The sequence below is a fragment of the Phasianus colchicus genome, chromosome 17, assembly GCF_987193195.1.
Source record: "Phasianus colchicus chromosome 17, bPhaCol1.hap1.1, whole genome shotgun sequence".
NCBI lineage: Eukaryota > Metazoa > Chordata > Aves > Galliformes > Phasianidae > Phasianus > Phasianus colchicus.
In genome coordinates this window covers 6,288,362-6,311,948 of record NC_143452.1, presented here as the reverse complement: position 1 = coordinate 6,311,948, position 23,587 = coordinate 6,288,362, and the positions used below count along the sequence as shown (strand labels likewise).

At 37.0% G+C, this 23,587-nt stretch overlaps 1 protein-coding gene across 7 annotated transcripts in view; it reads left to right on the top strand.

Moving 5' to 3' along the window:
• SULF2 (sulfatase 2) overlaps window positions 1–23,587 on the top strand; it is a 137,384-nt gene that overhangs the window by 5,177 nt on the left and 108,620 nt on the right. Inside the window, exon 1 of one of the 7 annotated variants that reach the window (XM_031590645.2) lies at window positions 1,291–1,353. The exons of the other annotated variants lie outside the window; for them this stretch is intronic. The gene's annotated coding sequence lies outside the window, so the exon portion shown is untranslated. Of the gene's footprint in view, window positions 1–1,290; window positions 1,354–23,587 lie in introns of those variants that run through there. 7 annotated transcript variants of the gene reach the window in all.

The following is a 23,587-nucleotide window of genomic DNA, read 5'->3' as shown; positions in this document are numbered from 1 at the left end:
TGTGCTGTTTTATTGCCTTACATCTCCAATCCCCAGTGACTTTGTAGAGGGCATCTATAAGAAGCAGAAATGGTCTTTTTTTTTTTTTTTTAATAATTCAAGTAGTTTTAAAATTGGTGTTTCAGTACATGACTATGTAGCAGCTTGTCCCTTTCTAGGCCATTTGGATAAAAGCCCCTTTAAATAATCCTAAAATAATGTATAGTGAATCTAGAAATGTCTAGTTTACTTAACTGAACTTTAGTTAGGAAATATTACTGTATTTTGGAAAAACTGCATATTGGTTGGAGGAAATGTACTGCAGACCTCCAAATCTCTCTGTGCACAGTATGTGCTTTGAGGGTTAGTTGTTGGGATGTACATGTTAAGGGATCATTAGTCTGGGAGAGATAAAGGTCCATCTCAAAGGTGCATGATAAGACACGTACAGACTAATAGACCGTATGGTTTCTCTGGCTCAGACATCAGTGTACTGTATCTTCAAAGTGCTGTCCAAGTCACCATCTTTTGATGTTAGTGATATTTTCTTGAGTTAAGAGGTCTCACTGTGGTAATGATGTTTTACAGAAATGCAAGCTGTGTGGTTATGCCTAGCTGTGCAAAACACTGGAATCTAAAACAGCTTCTCTGTGCTGTAGAGAGGCCTGGTCAGTTTGATCAGATGACCAGATTCGTAAAAGCATTATCAAACAAACTCTCAGTGATTGTCACTGTTTAGTAATGCCTTCTTTCCAGAGCTGTTTTCTGTTATCTTTGCTTCTTCAGAGTTTCTTGGTTTCTTTTCCCTGATTTTACTGTGCTGTCAAATTCTTCACTGGTTTTTTATCACTTCTGTGGTTTTTCAGCTGATGAACACCTTGTGCCTTTGGATAGAGCAAAAAGCCAGCTGCGTCACTGACTGTAATATTTAGAATTATCAACTTCTAATAAAAATAAGTTTTGTGCATTTATTGTTAATTAGAGTAAGGGAAATGATCTGTTATTGGTAACCTGAGGATAAACATCAGGTGTACATTATTTATTGTTGTCGCAAGGGAACAGCATTGTGTTTCCTTTCTCCCACCCTTATTTTTGGTTACATTGTATATACACAGAGCTATTAACTGTTTAAAGTAATTTAGCTTTTAGTTCCTGTGTATGGGAACTGTTGAGTCACGGCTTGAACCACTGATTGAGCACCTGGGGAAAGGACTGGTCAGCCCTGGGAGCACAGGTGAAGGCAATTAGAAGGGGAGGAGCCTGGCTGCACATCTCTTAGACCCGTTTAAGGGCTGACTGCCACTGGGGAAGGTTCTCTGGTTGGAGATCCCTCACTTGTGGAATTTTTCCTCGAGCCCAGATCTTTGGAGGCAGGTGAGCATTCTTTTCCTGTTTGTCCGTTCTGCCATTTCACTCTTGTGCTGCCTTTCTGCTGTTCTCATCTTTCCAACTGTAACACTCTGTCAATCTTCTTTGCCCCCTATGTTACAGTACCAGCAGTATGTGAAAGACTTTCAAAAGGATCTGTTCTGTATCATTATTACTTTGTTGGGGGAAGTGTATCACAGCGACTTACAGGGGGGAAAAATTGTTCTGCAGTTAGATAACTTCTTTTTGGTAGTTCTTACTTAACTCTTAACAAATACCTAACAAAACGTAGCCCATTTGTGGATAGAGGAGGGTGAGTAGGCATAGTTGCATCTGAAGACAACACTGCAATGTGGCTTCTGCTGCTTCATTTGACACATTTTTGGATCTTCCTCTATATCCAGTAATACTGTGTTGCAATGGTTTCTGTGACCCACCTGGATTATTTTCTGTTTTATCAGTGTTTTATCAGGATTTGAAGCAAAGTGGAGACAGCTGTAAGAGTGCAGATAACTGAGTGCCAATTAGTGCATCTAAATCACTACTAAATGATCTGCTCTTAGTCACACTTCTTGCTAATGTAGCTACAGGATCAAAGCAAGCTTTGTTTTTTTTTTTTTAATTTCCTTGATTGTAATATTTGCATGGATTCTCTTCTCCTCCATGCTGTCTGCTGAAGAATGAACTCGAAACCAGCAGAGCTTAGCTATGGTACAAGACACTGTAGGTTCTGTAGCTGTTCACAGTGTGACATTAATGGTGTTAAATTAGCAACATCAGCAATATTAACTAATTTCCTCATTCAGACTCTGACATTTGTTTGGTAAAAGGATCATTAAACATATGCAAACATCCTATGTGCAGTAAAAGGTCTTTGGGCCCTGACAAATGATAAATGAGAAAATTACTAGTTGTAGGAAAATGTAAATATCATTCTTTGGAAATCTGTCCTCTGGCAAGAGAAAAATGTTCTCCTCTAAGCAATGAAGAATTCATTATATTCTTTTCACATCTGTAAAGAAAGCTAAAGAATATTTTACATACTTAATGCATATCTTGATGTCTCTTATTTCAGCTTCTGCTGTTGAATTGGGATTTGTTCTGGTTTTGTTAAGTGAGTATTTCAGCAGTGCACTGCAGAATGAAATGCTGTGGCCTCAATTAAGTCCTCCTGTAATCTTGTGTCCATCTTGCGTTTTTGTTATTAGCAACTTTTTCTTAATCAGTTGTTATGAAAATGCTTTAATAGGGGCTCACGTGCTGCTTGTCTTTCTGTCAGATGACTACGTAATTACTATATACATAATACAAACTGCTTATTAACTAATGAATGCATTTATCGTGCCTTCAGGGAATGGCTTAGTCTAGTTCCAGACAGTCTTGAGCAATGTTTTACACTTAATGTTTCCAGGTGTACAGGATTTGTAGTGTCAGGTTAGAGTGCAAGCATCACCAGATAAAACAAAAAGGCTTCAAAAATATGATGCATTTACAGTAATTTGTTACCTAGTCTGCTCTTGTTCTAAGTCATGACTGAGTATTGTATTTCAGCTGCTGTTGTTTATCTCATTAAAGCTGTGACTCAAGTTGCTGTACTATCCAAAATAAATCCAAATTCATCCTGCTTTTAGTTTGCAATATTACTGCAGTTGAAAAAGTTATTTCAAAATGAAAGGAATAGTGTTGGGAGACCTCAGAGATTTCTGCCAATCTTTCCAAGAATGGAGTTGTTACAACCACAAAGATAACTGTTACATTGAATATCATGAACTTCAAAATGTCTGATAAAACTTTTGATTAACAACAATTTTTTTTTTCCCTTCCCCTGGAAGGAGGATTTGCCAATAGCAACCCTAGTAAATTGTTATAGGCTTATGTAAGATAATAATAAGTAATTTCATTCTAAGAATTAGTGGCCTTAAGTTGCACTGTGGAGGTTCAGGTTGGATCTTTAGGAAAAATTTTTCTCAGAAAGAATGGTCAGGTATTAACACAGGCAGTGTAGCTATGACACTGAGGGACAAGGTTTGATGGCAAGGTGGTGGTGGGTTGATTGTTGAACTGGATGAGCTCTGTGGTCTTTTCCAACCTTAGTGGTTCTATGACTTCAAAAAATATTTTTGATTGCTCCAAAACTGACCCAATCAATTCCATTGCTTAGACTGTCTCATACCCCTGTTTTTGAATGTGGGGTCTTGCTAGCGTTTTGTTTGCTTGTTTTGTTTTTTGTTTTTGTTCTTAGCATGTTATCTCCAGCTACTGAGGTACGTAACTTTTTTGTATGCCAAGATTAACTAATAGCTGTGCACATTCTGATGTGTTCATGCCATTTCAGATGTCAGACATACCACTGTATACCAAACTCCAAGTCTGATTCAGAAACATGTTTTCAGCACAGCAGAATCTTCCACAGAGTAAATATTTTGACTTCTAAATAAACACTTGCAGAACTGTAGGAAGGAAGATGAGGAAGTGGGAATAGAGCCCGAATTTGGCAAGTTTTGTGCAGAATGGTGTCATGTATGCCCTATGATGTTTTAGTGGCAGGAGATGAACAGAGCACCTTAGCAAGAATAATGCTTAAAAGCTGAATCTAAAATGAAAGCCTTTTCTCATTCAAGCCTTTAGCTATATTTCTAGAGACCAAAGATCTGATTTTCATCCCATGTCAGATGTCAGCATTTTACGTCTTCAGGAACTGTCATGGCAACTCAGTGCAGGAACTGCTTAAAAGAAATAAGAATGAAATGAATAAAATTACTTATTATCTAAAATATATATTAACCTATTTAGGGAGGGTTGAATTAGTTTACTAAATTTAATATTCCCTAGATGATATAAGATTCTGACACAAACAGGTCAGCTTTTGTCTGCTGTGACTAAGGCAAGATAAAGCAAAATTGCAGCAGGTGAGATTTTGGGTAGGAATTACATTTAATTAAAAAGAAATAAATAGGGTAAACTCCAGTCTGATTATGAAGTTATAAACATGAGACTTTGTGAGAGGAACTTTGGGCATTTGACTGGATGAGAGAAGTTAAAAGAAAATGTGATTGCAATTGGCAGACAGTTTTCATGAACCTTCTATGATTTCAAGCTGTTGGGCTTTTGTTGTTTGCTGGGACTGGTGGTTGTTATTCCCTTTGATGTGTAATTGTGCTTCTGTTGGACACTCCACCAGCTTATAATAGGTGAAATCTTGAGCCCTGGAAGACAGGCAGAGCACTTGGATATGTTTTTAAAGGTAGAAAAAGCTCTTGCATAAATTGAATGCCAGGTCTGAGATGGAGAACAGTATTTCCATGTCAGACTGGGGATAAAAGGACACTATCACATGGAAATATCCACGTATGCAGAATTAGATGATGAGCCTAACAGAATCCATGATTTCTTCAGGTGCTAAGACTTGAAGGAAGCCTGTGATTTCTCTTCTGCTCTGTTCTGAGATAGTGTATAGTGTGACTAGTTTTAGTGATCTTGAGTAGGTACTCCTTATAATAAGCTTACAGTGTTTCATAGCTTGTGGTATGAACAAGCTATGTGTTTGCATGTGTTTGTAGGGTGAACTTCATTTCCTACCACACTGCATTTCTAAGACCAGGAGTTGAATACCCAGGAAGTTGTGAAACCTTACGAGAGGTTTAGCAGGTTAGACAGACCTTAGAGAAGGAGAGGAGCTCTGTATATCTCCTATGAAGTAAAGGCATAGAGCTGATGAACTCCACTGATCTCTTATTTTCAGTCTGCTGTCTCAGATTCAGTAGTACTTGATTGGATTGCTGAGATCTAAATATAATGCCTCCTACACTGTTATTTAGAATGTGTAGTTATTTAGTAGTATCATATATGTTGGAACTGCATTAGTGTTAAGCACAGTTGTACCAGTGAGTGTTAAGCTGGGAAGAAATTATTTCTGTAATTTCTGTACTTGCTCCGTTTATCAAAGTTATCTGCTTAGTGAAATTTCTATACAGAATTCTCTGAATAAGTGTCTTTGACTGTTTTAAGTATTTCTGCTGTACATGCTAACAAAACTCCTCTGGTTATGGAAGACTTACAATAGCTGTTTTTTTTACCAAATTACGTATTCCTCATTTTTTAAGTTTTGGAGTTTCATTCTCAAGATGAGTTTACACTATGGCAGCTGTTGTCTGTAGTCTTATAGAATGGAGATAAAGCAACTATGGTAACAAAGAGATTGATACAGCAGAACCATTTGAGGGCAGGTTCTGCTTTTAAGTTTTACAGCAGTTTGCTCATTTTCAGGCTGCTATTAATACCAAAGCAAGCCAGTTAAAAACAAGCTGAGGCCAAAATCAGAGCAGTGACAGTGGTTGTTGTAAGAGCCTGGCAATGAAATTTCTGGGTGATTTGGTGAGCAGAAGCATTGTGGTGTCTTATATCTTAGTTGTAAAGATGTCTTAACAATGAGGCACTCAAAACATTCCTATTTCTCAACATATATAAATAGTTCTATGCAGAATTTTAGGTTTTTCCTTTGAAGTTTTCCTTGTATGATATTAGGGAAAGAAACTGTTTGCACAGAGGAACTCTGCTAAAATTTGCAGAGAGAATAATTGAAAGATAGATTTGCTACCCTAGGTAAGTTTCTTTTGCAGATCATACTTTGCTTCCGCTGGCCATTTTCTTCACATGTACATAAAAAGAAAAATGAACTGTTGTGGAGGAACAGTGGTTTGTTTTTTCCATGAATTCCGAAGTGTTCTTTAAATGCTTCTCGTAGGAGAATTACTCATTTTCAAGTCATTCTTAAATCAGTAAGTGAAAGACTTCCTACTATCAGCTTCTCTAAAGGTAGAAATATAGTTTTTATTCTTGTTTTATTCTCCAATAAATCAGGTTGTGAGTGAAATTTTCATGCTTGATAACTTTTCATGATGGCAGAATTGTTTAATTCATTACCTGTGTGCTGAATTTAGTTCTCTTTGTTCTATGGGCAAAGGCCCTATGTACCAACATTACCTCATTGGTATTTTTACTTTCATTAACCTTCCACATGTACACCCATATCATCTCCAATGGCATATCTTCTGAGTAAGGATGGGATGCTAGAAGATGGGGCTGCTTTCATTAAAAGCTGTGATAATCAAAATGTAAAACCCACTATCTGCTGCATTTTTGTCACTCAAGTTTAACATACTCCTGTATGAGGGGTTATTTTCAATTATTTTGGAGAGAAAATATCTGATTCTTGTTCAGCTATTGGATAATTTTGATTAGGTGTTGAAGGAAGTACTGTGATTCCATATATCTGATAGGCTACTGCTGAAGACCTTTTGTCTCATGGTTTACTTGTAGGAAGAATTTCTGGTTCTTCTAAAGAGAGAAGATTTACAAATATTAACCATACCAGAAATGCTTTTTTTTTTTTTTCCAGTGTGTGACTTTAAACAAGTTTCTATGTAATAAAACCCTTTTTCATTGCATCTTAGCTTCATGTATTGTGATGGGAGATTGTGCATACTGAAATGTAGTATTCATGGGCTGAAGCTGGTATGGGCCAATATGCAGATCACTGGTAAGATGTTTGAGTTTGGGAGTCTGACTTTATCTCCTCTGTGGTGGCTATAATTTCTCTGTTTGTGAAATGAGGATTTTGTGCTGTCTTTCAGGTTATGCATGCTGAATATCAAGCTTTTGTGAGACACCTGTGTGCCTCTGTTGATTGAAATAGTTATGTCTTTATACTTCAACTATTTCAGTAAGTTATTTTGTAGGCATATTTGCTCTTTAATTAGCTTCATTAATAACACTAGAAAGAATTCCAAATGAGTATTGTAGAGGCTTGATTTATGTTAGGAGTTCATCTGAGCTTTTTGTTTCAATTTTTTGCCCTGTAGTGAAAAGTAACCATTTTTGCATTTTAAAATATTGAAAGGTTACTGCAGCCTATAGATATCACTCTGTAGTTTACCTTCCAAGCCTTTTTTAGGAGATGGTAAAGATTATAATACCTGCTGTTCTAAGCTCTATTGAGCTGTCACTGCTGCTGGAGAGGGGATTGCATTCATCCAGTCTGATGGTACCATTTGAGAATGTGCTCTACAGATTTCTCTGAATTACTGAGTGAGAAGTCTGGGTTGATTCCTGCTGTAATTCTGAGGGGGGATGGTGGGACAGGGGTGGATTGTGTGCCTCAGTCTAATGTCAGTCAGAGCAGTACTTGACTCTATACTAACGGCTCCCAGCAGTGACAATCCCAAGTTCTCATCGAGGTCATGCCAAAATGTTTCTGCAAGAGCAGAAACAATGGAAACGGTGGGACTGAGTTCCAGTAACTTCTGAAATTCTCATACGCTCAGCATTGATTTTAAAAATATGTGCATTGTTAATGAGGAAATGTGTACATTGTACATCCCAGGAAAAGCACAGCTGTGGAGACTAACATGAAATTAGTTATCTTTAATCTTTGGCTTAGTCCTTCAGGGACTGAAGTATCAGGTACGTGAAGCAGATAAAACAAATGCTTCAATACAAAAAATCCTAGAAACCCTCACTTAATAGGAAAACTTAATATGTGCTTAAAGGCTCTGGTGAGTTTGTTCTCTGCTTTTATGAATGCAGAATAGTTGCCAGGAAGATTACAGCTGGGCCGGGTATGAATCTTACAGCAGAGAAGATGACTCTAATGTACATACGATGAAAAGCAGTTTAAATAATAAGCACCTGAAGGACAAGCATGAGTACCTTCTTTGCCTGGAGCTCTTTAATTCTTGCAGTCAAATATCAGGTGGTTTTAGTATTGTTAATTTTCTAACCCCTTCCTTATTCTAGTGGAAATCAATACTACTGAAAGCAAAGAAATGCCTCCAAATAATGTTTGGTAAAGTTTATTCCTTTGCGAGAATCCAGCACACTGCCAGTTTTCTGAGTTTCACCCGTGAGCTGTGGTGGTAATATTTACACCTGGACAGCCAGCTATCTGATTTGCTGACAAGATGACTTCTGCCCATCAAATATCAATATGAATTCAGTTATGAGTGAGACATCAAAGTTGTGGAGTTCTGAGTAGGCCTTTCTAGATTTTTTTTTTTTCCTAAAAATCTTCATTTCTGCTGTCCTGTAAGGCACATCAATTCTGAGCACTGAGTGTCTTAAGCCTCAAGCTGAGCAGTGGGGCTTTTTCTTCCTCTTCCTGTCACTGACACTTTTATTTGAATTTGTTAGAGTTGGTTCAGAGCCAGCAGCAGAACTTGACTGAATTAAGAATGACAGCTGTCTGATTCTTAGATTTTCTATTATTCAAATGTTTCTAAAATAATTACCTCTAGGCCAAATACTCAGCTATTTCTAGTCCCAAGCCGTTCCTATTTTGCTCTGAGGCTAGAAACTAGGCATTATCTTGTATAGAAAAATCTTAAACATATATCTAATTCAACAGTTGAATCTTACTGAAGTTGTTGTATTGATTTCACTTAAGGTGGAATGCTCTAGATTTGGACCAATTAGATGTGCAAATAGAATTTTAGGCTTAAGTCACAATCAGACTGTCCTTATTTTTTTCTTCTCCTGCTTACTAGTTTACCAAAATTACTCTGTAACAGTACAGAAAGCATTTTGTATGTGTGTGTATACTGGATGTTGCCTATACAATGTAGTAATTTTTTGAACTATGAATGAGTAGCAAAGCAGAAGCAAAGCTGAAACAACTCTAAAAGACATCTCAAAGCAGAAAAAGGTTTTAATTGTCTGCAGAAGGTGAAAACGAAGATTTTTGTAGTCTGTTCATAATGTTAATTTCTGAGAGAGGTGTGTGTAATGTTAAATGCTTAAAGCTATTCAGAAAATCCAGGGAGAAAAGATGGAAAAGCTGAACATTCTAAGACATGCAACGTTTTCATTGACTGTTATGGTAGGTAAGTTAGGTTGCTTGCTTGCTTTAATTACATATGTGAAGAAATTTAATGAGACCATGCCTAAGGTCTCCATGCAAGAGAGCTCTGAATCAAATTATTAACTCTAATTCTGAGGTCTTTATATACATATTAGCATATGCTAAGTTTCTTTATCCTTCATCAGTTTGCATGCAGTTAGAGGCTAACAAACAGCTCAGTATAAGCAGCTCCGTAGAGCAAGCTTGTTGGTGTGAAGCACCACCACCTGTACTATTTGTTTGTCTTCAGCTGAATTGGAATTAACTTTTGAAGAAGGCTTTAAATGAGACCATAAGCTACATCTTCCAGTTCACATCCATCAAAAAACTATTCTGTGCTTTGAGATTATTCTCAAGGACGAACCAAAAGTCAGGAAATGTGTGCAGTTGAGATGTTTATTTTGCATGGCACGTATGTAACTGAGTTATTTAACATTTTCTGCTGAAATAATTAACTTTATTAAGTACATTATTTTTTAAGTGAAAGCATTTCAAATTTGGCTATATTTCCTAAAGGAGCAGTGAAATCCAACCAGAAATACTGCTAGAAGAATGTGACTTCTAAATGAGTGCAGCCTAGAAATGATGCCATCAATGATGTGAGCAAAACCATTTCAGAAATGCTGTATTAAAATTAGTTATGCTGCCAATACGAAGGTCATCTGTTTTCATTTCTTTAGTGGCTTTGGGATGACAATAGCTACTCAAATGAGTAGAAAGGATAGCAAAATAACTTTCTGATTCTGGTCACGAGGGGCCCTCTCTGCATTCATACTGATGTGGTTTAAATAGCAAGAAGGCTCAAATGCTTTGGGAAATGTGAACCGTGAGGAAAGGCTAAAATCTGTGTTTTAATCTAGGAAAGTCAAGACTAAGTAGACATGAGTTTTCAAATATGTCAAATTTTAATGTAAAGAAAGAATAATCTGTTTTCCTCAGTTATTGGAAACAGGACAATAAAGGCTTCATATTTCAGTAGAGATTAAGTTATTAAAAACTGTTGTTATATGGAGTCTGGACTTTGCTTAATGACTCTGATTTCATTTGGTTCTTGATCACTTTATTTTGCTGATGACAGTCTTAGTTAGAATTAGCTAAACCAGTTTGTAGATCAGAATTTTAAAATACTTAATGAACCACAATGTGCCAATTTCTGTGTTTTTTTCCTTCCCTGTCTCTTCCTTAGGATAGAATTGTCTTGCTAGTTCTGATTTATTTTTCACAACCCAAGCTAAGCTTGTTAAGTCTTAGGCAATTACAATGAAATGTTTGAGCATATGTCAGCCTCCCAGGAAATTGTATTGTGTAATCCAGCACTTCGCCATTCTGCCAAGCTGAAGAAATGTTTCCAGTAGAGGAATCAATCAGAGGAAACAAATCATCATCTATGTAGAGAGGAAGGGCGGAGAAAAGAAGTGCTAAAATATCGTCCTCTATGAGTTAGACTTAATTCTATTTACTACAGAGTGAACTTTGGCTGCCTCTAGAAAGCCATAACCTAGAATAGCCTATGACCTTGCAAAAGTGTTCCAGGTTGGTTGTTGTGGCTGCCTTCAGCTTTGGCTGACCCAGGGAAAGATCAGCTGAGGAAGTGACTTCCTTTGAACTTTTGATACCAGATTCTGTTGCTACTGCTGAATCTTGGCAGGGTTTAGTTCGTGTTCTCTTCCAGTAGCCTTAGAAAAACTGTCAGACTTCTCTTGTTTTGAAGGAAATAATTTAAGTTCACTTGTTCCAACAAATTATCTCTCGTTAAAGAAAAAAGCAGGATGTTGTCCTCTTCTCTTCATAAGCATGTGTTTGGATTGTGACTTTTTCACAGTGATTCCTGAAGTTTTCTTCTGAGTAATAGTTCCTACTTCTCAGCCCTTCACCGAGTGCGTATGAGTAAGTATGGAAAGAAGGGGTCTATCGTAAAGACAGTGGGATAACTATGGCTAGATTAAGATTTGTTTTTATTTGAAAATATCAACAACAGTTCCTGTGCAGAACAGATTGCTTGCCATCAATGAAAATTGAAAGATCTTTCCAGTGAGGAAAGAATTTTTAAATTTCTCATAGCTCTGGGCTTTTGTTTGTTTGTTTGTTTTTTGTTTTCTTTTGATATTTTTAATTTAAAACTATATTCTGAATCCGTGTAAACCTTGTATTTCAGAAGAATCAGCAATTAAAACTGCTCATCTTCTAATGGTCTGCAAATGTGTTTGATATGTTACAAAGATGATCTGGTTGAAGTTGGTGCATGGGAAGGATTCTCTGACTCTTAGTAGTCAGGGCTGTTCTTTATCTCTTAGCAAATGGCATTTTGTTTTTTTGCCTTCCAGCGTGCACATCTTGGTTATATTCATGGCCATACAAGACTTGAAATAGAACCTGCCGTTTGTGTGCCTCATGAATCATGCATTCATCAGCATGTGTGATACATTATTAATGTTTAATCTGGGGATTTAAGTGTTGTTGCTGAAAACCATTCTTCTGAGCCTATTTTAATATTACCGTGGCAGGAAAAAATAAGACAATCATTAATTATGCTTGTTTCATATGCATGATTTAGATGAAAAAACATTCTGTTTATACATATAAACAGGTGCAGATGGACAAAGAAAATTTAAAGAGGAAAATGAATTGTACAAAAAGTTGATTTTAGATTTATTCCACCAGTAGGAGCTGCTTCCCTTTGGTTAAATCTCACGGGCTCAAACCACAAAGTACACTTTTTTTCCTGTGTGTATCATAAGTAATGCCAACCTTAGGAGGAGAAAAGATAGCTCAGATTTTAGGAAGCTTCAATAGAGAACATTGTGACAGTGTACTGAACTGTAATAGTGTCCAGTGAATTTCGCACGATGTTTGATAAGAGTAGAAGTGTAGGAAAAGAAATGCCAAAATCTACAAAATGTTTATGGGTTTCCTAAGAAATGTTATGTAACTCTGATCTTAAGGTTTGATAATGAGCCTAAAAGCAATAGGAACTACTTTGTTTCATTAAGTTATGCATGGGCAATTACAGTTTTTGTAAGCTGGTTCTAGGTTCAGTTAGATTATCATTCAGCGTATCTTTGTTTCTGCCTTTGACTCAATGATTATAAGATTGAAAGAAATAAAAAGATTGCTGTTGTGATCTAAAAATCTTATTATACATGATGGGGAATATTTAGAAAGGAAATGTCTGAATTAAAATCATTAGTATGGTTAAATTTGGAATGATGCTAAGCTGCTTCTGTAATTGGTTGCAAATAATTGTAATAAGAATTTGCTGAGATACCTTGTTAAATTTTCAGGTGGAGATTTGTGTTTTGTGAACTGATAAAGCAAGAAATTCTACTGAGCAATGCAATCAAGTTGAGACTTGATCACTGCCTAGTAACACTGGAACTGGGATGGTGGTGTAGGGAAGATACTGTAGACCCCAGTGGTGTAGTCACTAATCAGACCATTGGAGCCTTGGAGCCACAGATACAAAACAATTACTTTGGGAGGTAAAAAACCAGTAAGTTTTTATTTAAAATGCTTGTGAGGTGTTGAAGGGGCAGAGCTCTTCTGAACAAAAGTGAAGTTTGAAGCTTCTGGTCTTTGCTGCCTGAATTGTTTTCAGTGCACCCCAGTCTTGTCTGCTTATCCCATTTCTGATTCTGACTAGCAGTACTTCAAGGATTTCTAACACATCAGTATATTTGAATAAATGTTTGACGTGTCTGCGTATGTTGGCTTCTTATATAAGGGAAGAGTGGTGAATTTCTAGAGGGAAAAAAATTCTAGTTGGCGTAGAAAAGCTGCTACCTGGGTTATTAAGCTGAAGAGCTGCTGGCAGACTGTTTCCAGCTACATCAGCATAAGAGGTTCTCTCCCCACCTCCATTTAAATGTTTTTTTTATACAGCTGCTTCCTGAGCAAGAGAGCATCTTATGTACAAAAATACCCTCTTTGAACAAATGGAACTGTTGCTTTCTCATATTGTATTTCAAATCTCGATTAATCATATGCAGATATAAAAATTCAATTTAGATGAAGCTCCTGTATTTAAGCGGGGTTGTTTAATTCTCAAATTCATTCATGATAAAGAAATGCTTGCCTTGTGTTTTTTGATATACTTTCAATTATTTGCTGGATGCTGTAGTTACTGACCTCCATCCAAAATACTGAACTGATTCTCAAGTCTAGCACTTATTCCCTTTACTTGTTATTCACACTGTGGATTTTAGGCTGAGTAGGAATTGAATCTTTATACCTGCTTGTTATTTTTATTAAAGGTTGAATTTCAGATTAGAATGGTCTTTTTGAAGTGCTGTAATGATTTCATCTCTATCTCAAAGTTCGCTAGTGCTAAGTGTTAGCCTTAAAATTTTGATCCATACATCCCATCATTCAGCTAGTTTTGTTCTGTGTGCATTTAATAGCATGTCTTGTTTGCAGCTACTTCTGTTGTGCTCTTGTTTTTCTTGTGTAGCAACAAAGGAAGAACAAGTGTTATTAACAACAGGAGGCTAGCTGCAAACGTGATAGTGGTCATGGAAATTAAGTCAGTTCTAGTGCTTGTAATCTCTTAATTAAATCTGATGCAGCTCCAGCTTTCTTGAAAATTCAAGCTTTCTGAACCCAATGATTCAGTGGAGGCTTTTCAGAAATGATGCAAACTCAATCTAATGGATAAAAAGCAGTTGTAAATGTTTAAGCTACTCAATATGGTCAATTCGTGCAAAGCTGAGGCTTGCTTATCTATTGGTTTCCCTGTTACAGCTATTAAGATGCTAGTGAGACAGACTTATTTGATAAGTGTTATTTAGGTACTGATCAAACTCTCTTTACAATGTAATATTTTGTTCTTGGGTTGTTTTCTTCCTTAACCCCATAGAAGTTTTTCTCTGGTTAGAGATTTGTGTTGGTTTCTTCCTTATCAGCCCTCTTTTGGAAGGCAAAGTTTGCTTAAATACATGCATTCAGAACCATTTAAACTGTGTTTGCACTGTACTTTATTTCATCAGAATAATGTGAAGTTAGTTAAAGATGGTATGAATCACAACGACAGACTTTTAGTGCCTTCGTATCCAAGATACGTCAGCGTGCTGATAAGTTACTTGTTTTCCTGCTGTGAGAACTGGTTGCTGTATTTGATTCTTTAGCTGAATACAAACTAAATTAAATCTGCAGTGACCTATATTGTACTCTAGCTAATGACCCAGTTAACCTCTGGTTAATTTTTTGTCTCTTGGTGTCCTGGGAACAGGGACATGTTTACTTCAGTTGCCACAAACCTTTAGAAATGTGCCACTGGTATTTATTATTCTAGTGCTGTGTGTTTTAATAGAAATTAGCTAATGGGCCATGGGGGTCTGTAGAAGTTGTAGAATGCCAATGAGGAGTTTCCTTTCGTTTTTCCTCCTCCCTGATTTACATGACTAAGCTTTTAGCTTTTCTTGGTTTTGTTTTTGTTTCTTGAGTATTGATCTGTCTCCTGTGGAGGAAACAAACTGCCTAATGTGCAGGATGTCATTGTGCTTGGCAGCTTCCCAGAGACTCCCCTCTTTTGCTTGCTTAAAATTGAACTAGAACCAGTACAGATATTGACAGGGAATTTTGTAACTAAGGACACTTCTAATTGCATAGCAACATTATGCAAATAAATATGAATATAGGCTTAAAATAATCAGATAATGTTTAAGAGTGAATTTGAATAACGCTAGTGGAAGTGCAATTCTTCTACAACTGGATGGACTGTTCTATGACATACCTTCTTTTTCAGAAAACTAAATTATACGGGTACAAAATCTGTCAGGGCAAGGCAGAATGATTGTGTGCACCCATTCACAGTAACAGTCCTTATGGTCACCTCTGGAGCATTTGTCATAAACACCTGATTTTAAGCATAGTGGCATTCTTATAGTGATGTTCTTACTTTTCCTGCCCTCTCCAAGGCAAGATAGCTATGTTGATTCAGAAGACCTACAATGAGAGTGGAACAAGCCAGAATGCAAACTGTGAAATCTGAAGCAATCTTAGTTATTTAGTGGGGCCATATGTCTTCAGGGGCTGTAAGCAGCCAAGAGTAGGTGAAGAGCCAAGTGGGCAGCTATGTCTGCTGCTTCACAGCAGTGTGACCCTTCTCTGATCCAGAAATGATCATGTGAGATTCATTTCAGCATAGAAAATAACTCAGTTTTGTGTCATGGGTTGGGGGGGAGGGAGGAACTCATAGGTGTGTGTTACAGCCTCATTAGGTTGATCTTAATTGAGAATGTGATACCACTGCTATACCATCGCTGCGTATTTACAATACAGATTACTGAAGAGGGTATCTATCCCAAGTTTTTTCCTAAGACCAGTTCATCTGTTCCTGTTGAGAATTCTTGGCTTTTCCTGAATAAATTTCTACTGTTATGCTTTTCCCTGTTTGGTAGCCATTTTTCCACTGTAACCTGTGCACCATAGGTTAGATTTGCATTTCTGGGTGCATTTCTGGGTGGTCCTTGGAGAAAAAGTTACTTTCAGTGGTGCTTGGTCTATTAATCTCTGAAGTGTGTTCAGCATTACTTAAATACGCAATGAATGTTTCACTGCCACGTGGACAGTTGGAGTTTGCGTAGGGATGCTGCATAGTGGTGAATGGAGTTGGAAAAGTCTTTGTGCCACCGATACCTCTTGCCCAGTTAATGACTGTTCAGCCTCACTATAGTCAGTTTTCTCCAGATGTGAAAAGATTTGTGGACTTGCTCTTAAAATCAGTTTCTAGAGACTGGATGGGTTCAAATTGTTAGCAGAACAATGACCTGGATCTAAAGACAAAAAGACTTGGAAGTTTGAATGTTTCCTTGTTGGTGGTTTTGTTGGCTTTGTTCTATTTTATTTTTTTAATAGCAAACCTGATATTAGTTTAGCCCAGACCTGAACTGACTTGTGAAGCACCAGGGACCATGGAGATTGTAAGTAAAATTTTTTCAGTACATCATTGTTTTAATAGTTCTAACTAGAAGATTTTTTTTTTTTCAGGACTGAACTTTTTCAGTCAGAAATTAGGGATGTTCTCAAACAGCAGTCACTTTATGCATGTTTAGTTATGTTTATGCTACAACTGAAAAATGGTAACATATTAGTAATAGTGCTCTTTGGGAAGCAAAAATGCAAGTAAGTTCAGATAATTTTGTGGACAGAAGGGCAGTTGGTAACTGTGAATCATATGATGTGATTCTGGATAAGCAGATTTCCAATTACAGGCTGCAGGAGGATGGGAGGATATGATAGGGGAAAACTCGCATACTCATCCCTATTCTCTTTTTCTTGCTGTATACAAAAAAAAAAAATAAAAGAAAGGTGGTACTCCAAGAATACTGGGATAGGTGAATCCTTGATCTTCTGTAGAAATCTCCCCATGTAGCCATACTCTAAATAGACTATTTTGTCCTTTTTCTTCAGGTAACTTACCATATAGTCTATGTCAGAGATCTGTTAAGTAATAATGCACAGTCTAGGATGACTTGAACTCTTTTCTGATGTGTAAATATCTACTGCTTAGAGATTGAGGCCTTGAGAAACAGCCATTCTAGTGCCAGTCCCTTCTGCTCTGCTTATTCCCAGAAGTTTTTACCACAGATTTCCATTGGGAATGGATTACTTCTTTATGCTGGTTTTGCCTATGGTGGTGGCAACAACAGGTAGAAACAGTTTGCTGTTGTAGTATAGCTGCTTTGCAGAGCCTTATGTTGTAGTGTAGCTGCTTTGCAGAGAACAGATGGGTTCTACAGCAATCCTGAGTCCTCTGTCAGCCTCGTAAACAGATGGGTTTGGTAGGGGATGGAAGCTTAGGCTGTTTTGCCTAGATATAGACACTTTTTCAGAGACTTGCTTGTTTTCTTCTGGGACTTTTTATGACCTAAGAATTACTGCTTCATGCTTATATGTTAAAAATACACAGAGTTGAAAGGAGGAAAAGATTTTTTCGCAAATGGATTCTTGGGAAATTGCTCTGTTCACCCAGGTGGTTTAAGAACACCACACAAAATAAGCTGTCTGTGTTGCAGATGTAGCTGGGGTATGTTCTGCTATTTTGTAGACAATCTGCCTCCACCAGCTCAGCAAAACTGGCTTTCACCCTTAACTGTCCTAATTTCCTTGTTACCTATTTGGTCAGGTTTTTTTGGTTTTGTTTTTAGAAGCGGTTAAAAGACATTCCTGAAACAGGACTCCGTGAGTTTTTTCACTTGCTCTGAAACCACTGAATCCAAACAGGACTTCACTTCTGCTCCACCTGCGGTTAAACCACTTTCTTCCTCTCTTCTGAGAGCCTGAAGAAAATGCCCTGTGTTTTCTCCTGGGTTTGTGTGTGTGGCAGTAGAAAAAGCAAAATATATCAGCCTCTGTCTTGCTTTGCAATTCTTGAAAATTCTTCATAAACAAAAGCAATTTTAAGTTATGAGGTGTTAAATCCCTCTGCTTTACCAGCTGAAGCATCGTGGAAATGAATCCTTTTTCTGTCAGTCATTGCAAAGTACAGGGCATTCTGTGTGCAAAAGGAGCTACAGTGCTCCACAGCTTAGTCCCTGGTCTTTTCTGTTTATGAGCTTATTCTGTCAGGGTCTGTTAGTTTTGGTATTGTTAGAGTTTTAACAGGATTTCAGACTTGCTGGTGGTCTCCATGGGTCCTTTTCCTGTTTCACCTCTGAGTATTCCTACTGCTAGAGGAAAAAAGCAACTGTGACTGAGAAGATTGGAATTACACACAGTGTAATTCCCTTATTCATAAATTTATAAGGGAATTGCTTCTCCTGGTTGGTGGTTGAGGAGCCAAATTGCAAGCTTTTGTTAATACAGGGAATATACTCTTCAGATATTTTAAATCCTTATCTCAGTGATACTTCTTGGTCTTTTTTTTAATGTTTAAAAAGAAATTGATGAGAGAAGAAATCCTTATGTAGATGTATGTTACGTTTCAATTAATTTGTCTAAATCTGGAGCTGGTGCTATTTATTCACTATAAGGAGAGGAATTTATTCAGATTAAAGGCCTAGCCTGAGTTCCTTACAAAGCAGGTAAGAAAACAGAGTATGTTGTATTGTGCTCTAAACAGGGCTGTCACGTGGTATGTGCCCAGATTTAGTTCTGGGGTAAAACATTGTTTTGCCCTCTTGCTGAAGGGGTAACCTAACATGATGCATTCATCTATCGCAGGTAGTTTCTGAATGCCTTACGGTGCAACACAACTTAGCACCATCAGCATCTAAGCAGAAAGTACGGAAAAATGAAGAAGGTGAAGGGAAAAGGCTTTCAGAAGTGCAGTTTGCTGACTATCTTTTATTGCACACTATTTGCAAAAGGGGGCAAGAAGATTTAAAAAAAAAAATCAAATATCACAAGATACTTCATGTAATAATGGTTGTTGCAATAATTCCTTTGAAGTGCTTGTCTCTTGCAGAAAAGAAGTTATCTTCTGTATAGTTCCTTATTTCAAGAGTTTTTAGAGCTTATTCTTTTGGGTCTGATTACCTTTGACACCAACAATAAACTTAATTGAGACCTTCCGCAGTATGGCACTTATCAAGAGTTTAGATAATACTTCTGTCACAAAGGACTGAAAACACTTTGCATAAGTGTTCTGTAGTGTAAGTGTGATATGAGAAAGCTTATCTTAAATATTGTGCCTGGAAAATCATTCTTTTGTAGTATAAACACTGCAGTAGGAAAAAGAGGGGGGAAAAAAGAACAGTACATTACTTTGAGGCTAAATTTTTATTTGGAGACAAATGTGTAAAAACAGAATTGGGTTTTGATCTTGCAAGCATGACAGGAAGTGCTCTGTTAAGGGCACTCTGAATTTGCTTGTTTAGCCCAATGGAAATAATTTCAAAAACATTATTCCCAGAATTTAAATGTAAATTTGCTATATAGCTCTAGGCGAAAGGAATTGCAGATTGAGACTGTTAGTTGTTTATGGATATTTAATCCTTTGTTTCCTACAAGACTTAAATACATACTCTGGGTATTGGAATCTATCCTATTACACTTTTCTTTTTTAACAACATATCTAAAAACTCTGAAACAAAATACTGGAGCTTTTAACCTTTACATATCTTTCTGTTGTCTCTTAGTGCTCTGTAAATACTACGAGCCTAACAACAGCTGATTTGCCAAGTAGTTCTCAACACGAGTGCAGAATGCAAGCTGTTTCCACAGAGCCGTGCTGCTTCCAGGCAGAACGTAACAGCACACTGTGCCCTCTCCAGGTAGAACTGGTGCCCAAGGTAACACTGATTAAGAAAATTTACCTCAAACTATGGCATGTTGGTTTTTATTCACAGTAGTGTAAAAGTATGCCTTATTCAGAATGTTTATAGAAGGAACAAAGCATGACTATCAAATTTTCTTGAATTTATTTTGTCATTTCAGCCCTTGGATGTGAATAGAATGATTTTTTTTTTTTCCCCATTCAAGTAACTCATAGCCTGCAAGTGTCACTTCTCTGTAACACCCAGCTGTCAGAATAAAGCTCAGCGAATGGAGGTGATGATATATGAGAACACATTCTTAGTGTGGAAGGTGTGGGGGAGAGATAACTGTTAAGTCCATGAATTCAATTCCAAATTTAATTTCTTATTTATGCTATATTCTATTCTTGTCTCAGTATTAAGTTGGGTACAACTGACTTCAATACAATTTCATTAGTATCCTTGAATATGAAGAACAAATGCACATACTTTTACTTCTTTGGACCATTTCTTTTCAAAGACTTCTTTACCAATCAGAAAAATGTTTACATTTAGGCAGTTAAACTCTCTATTGCTTTTTTGTTGCTGCTTGTACCACAAGTAAGCTGTGTGTGTGTGTTTGAGGTGGGTTCTCTTGAAGTTTTCTTTTTTTGTCTGTTTCACGTTTATGCAAACTCAAAACATTGTAATGAGAACAAGAAATGATTCCTTTTTAATCACATCTGAGTAATGAAACGTGATGAAGGTGAGACTGTGCCATGCATATCCAGCTGTAGAGAGCTGCAGTGGCAGCCCCTTTATGCAACACATCCAGGTGCCTTGCTCCCTAGCTGCTGTGCAAATGCTGTGGTTTACCTTGTTCTTGGCTGCTGTGCAAATACATCTGATGAATTCTCTGAACAGCATAGGAAAGGAATGGCTATGACCCATTGTAAATGGGAGGGCTGGGAAGCCTTTGCTTTTAGTTCTGTAGCTGCTAGATCAGGATACTTGACAGTTGTGAGAGAATGCCTGTGTGTGTGTGTGTGTGTGTATTCCTGATGTTTTACAGAGGCATGCTCAGCAGTGGAAGCAGACTTGTCGTTCATTGTTGCTGTACCTGTGGTCATTTGTCCAAAAGCTCCTTAACTTTCATTGTGAAGATATGTGTTACAGAAACTGGGGATCTGTACTTTGAATTCATTGTGAACTGGTATTAAATGAATGTACAAATGCTCTAAACAGTTCCAAAGCATATGCTGATCACTCACTTTGCTCATTTTTAAACTTCAGGTTTTAATGCTACTCTTTCATTCTGGCACTTTTTCTAATGTTGACTATAAAACAGAGGTTAAAGAGAATCCCAGAATATTATTAAATTGTGAAATCCAAAATTGTTTTTAGACTTGTGGCAGTAGGAACCTTTCTTCAGATATGACTTGGCTGTGCCTGAGGTATTAGATACACACCAACAGAGAGAGAAAAGATCTCCTTGTTCAATATAAATGTAAAAATGCTTTATACGCTGCTGATTATCTGCCTTTGCTTGAGTAACTGCAGCAGCTTGCAAATACCAAGGATTTGGCAGAGACCAAAACTGCAAATCCTTTGCAACAGCACTGCACTCAGATTAAGATCCTGTGAAATCTTTCCTCAGCCACTAATTTCACACTCTAGAGATGGAACTGTGAACAGTTTATAGCATATAAATCTTGTTTTAATAACAGCTTTCTTGGGCTTTAGTATATTTTGAGAGGAATTGTTTTTTTGTGTGTGTGAGAAAACAAAATATATTTGTAGTAAATATTGTAACTTGTTAAATATTTCATTTCATAACTGTAGTGTCTGTGACATTTTAGAGAATGTTGGGTGAGTGAGTCCCAGTATGCAGTGCCATTGCAAACTCTTTTTACTCTGTTATGAGCAGAAACAAGAAAGTAGCTTACTAACATCTGCTTTATATTGGAAAATGAAACTTGATTTTTGCAATGACAGTTTATGTTCATCAGGAAAAGAATTCAAAATGAATCAAACATTTTGTGAAAGCTTAAAGGTGAAAATGTTGCGCATGAAAAATTGGTATTTGTCATGCAAGTTTCTTTATTGTTTTGTTTGCAGGGGGGTTCTCAGCAGGAATAAAACCCAGAAAACAGATAAGCACTGTTCTAGTCAGCCTGCAGTTGTAATGGGGAATGAAAAGGGTAGAAGCAGGCTGTTTAGTTCTGCAAGAAAGTGGTAGAACTCAGACTTGAAACTTTTCTTCCCTGTCAGTGTGGGATAGGAAAAAATCTTCCTGGGACACTGGGGAAAAAAAAAGTTTGAGAAACCCAATGAGCTCCATTTAGGTTGCTACATAAAGATCATCTAACACATCTTTGCAGTTTTGTTTGAAAGTGCTCCAGTATTTATCAGATGCAGATAAAATCCAAGTTTTGCACAGTCTGTGTTTCCATAAGTTTAAATCTTCAAGGCTGTGGGCAGAGAATTGCAGTATTGTTGGTTTTCTAATGAATGTACATATTTTGTAAATCTACAAATATATGTTGTTGGGAAAACTGAAAGAACGGCTCATGGGGATCCTGGATTTGTGTTTGTATTTGGTGAACAAAGGTAACAGATTTCATACTTCCATCCTAAAAACATAGCAGCATATTCTTTCTAATATCAATAGAATGTTCTATCAGATGTCCAGTGTTGACCTTGACCTCAGTGGAAAATCCTGTTGTAAAAATCTGGTTTCTTCCTGCACTTGTAATAAAGCAAGCAAATGCAGAAATGAGCATTTGTGTTGTGTGCTGGTAGCTGTGTGGTCTGGCGGTGTAGTTTTATTGGTGCCTCTGTCTTGTACCTCCTGCTACCAGGGGTGGAAGTTTAATTTTGTGAAATACTTTGTGTGATTATATTTTTTATTTTTAATACTGTCTTCAGTATATAAGAGCAGATATATGGTTTTCATTATATGCTCATTGCTGAGTTGATCGCTTAGAGGTAAAAAGAAAACATTAACTATGTAAAGATTGTTTTACTTCATTTTCTTTGTATTAATAAGGAATTTGAAATACATGTGGTAAATTTAGAAATGCACTTTAGATGTGTCTCCTTGCGTAGCCTCTACCTATGTATGTTTGGTTACAAAACAAAGGTGAAGCAGGTAAAGAAAGCAGTAAGGAACACCATGTGTTGTAGAAGAAGTGGAATGTCATGGCTGGATGTGGCTCTGGGCAGCCTGGTCTGGTGGTTGGCGACTCTGCCCATGGCAGGGGGGTTGAAACTGGATAATCATTGTGATCTCTTTCAACCCAGGCCATTCTGTGATTCTATGAATTTCTTGATATAACTCTTCGGCAGAGGTTGTGATTGTGCATACTAAATTACACATCATGCATGGGACCTCATAGAAAAGATGTGTGGGTTATAACTTATCTATTATTTGTTTGGTCATATTGCTACTGAATTGCCTCCTAAAAAAAAAAAATTAAAAAAATGGAATCTAATGTAAATGTGCAATGTATGGCAGGTACTATAGCTTAAAATGTCCCAGACATGGATAAGCATTAAAGACAATTGTTTCTTCACAACTTCCCAATGTTTGGCTGAGAGACTACGGAAATCTGAATGGACTATAATTCAAATTTAAGGTACTTAATTAACTGCATAAAAAAGTAAAAGATGTGGTCTCAAGGCTTCTTAGCGTTCCTTCTGAGTTTTCTTGTAGTGCTATAGAAATTGTTTTGAAATCAGCAGCAATTCATAGCCCTGTTTGGAAAGAAGATGCTCAAAATTCAGTTTGGCATACCTTAAATACACAAAATATTTAGTGTTTACTTTAAATTGGATTGTCCATACAAATAATACTGTAATTTAATATATATAATAATACTTTCTATGATGTTATGTTAGACTGAATCTTAACTGAAACGTCTTATGGTAGTGTTTGGCTGTACTTTCCTACTGCAGAATAATTTGGACTAGAAGGGGCCTGTAGAGATCATTTATTTGAAATCTTTCCTAGCAGGGATGTCTTGAAAATTTAATTGTAATTTATTACTCCCAGTCTTTTCCATTAATGCACTGAAGGTGTTATGTCTGAGCTGTTAATTCCAGCCAGTCAGCCTCCGTTATGGAGGTGGGCATCCCTGGTGCAGATGGTGCAGAATGCAACAAAGAGATCTGA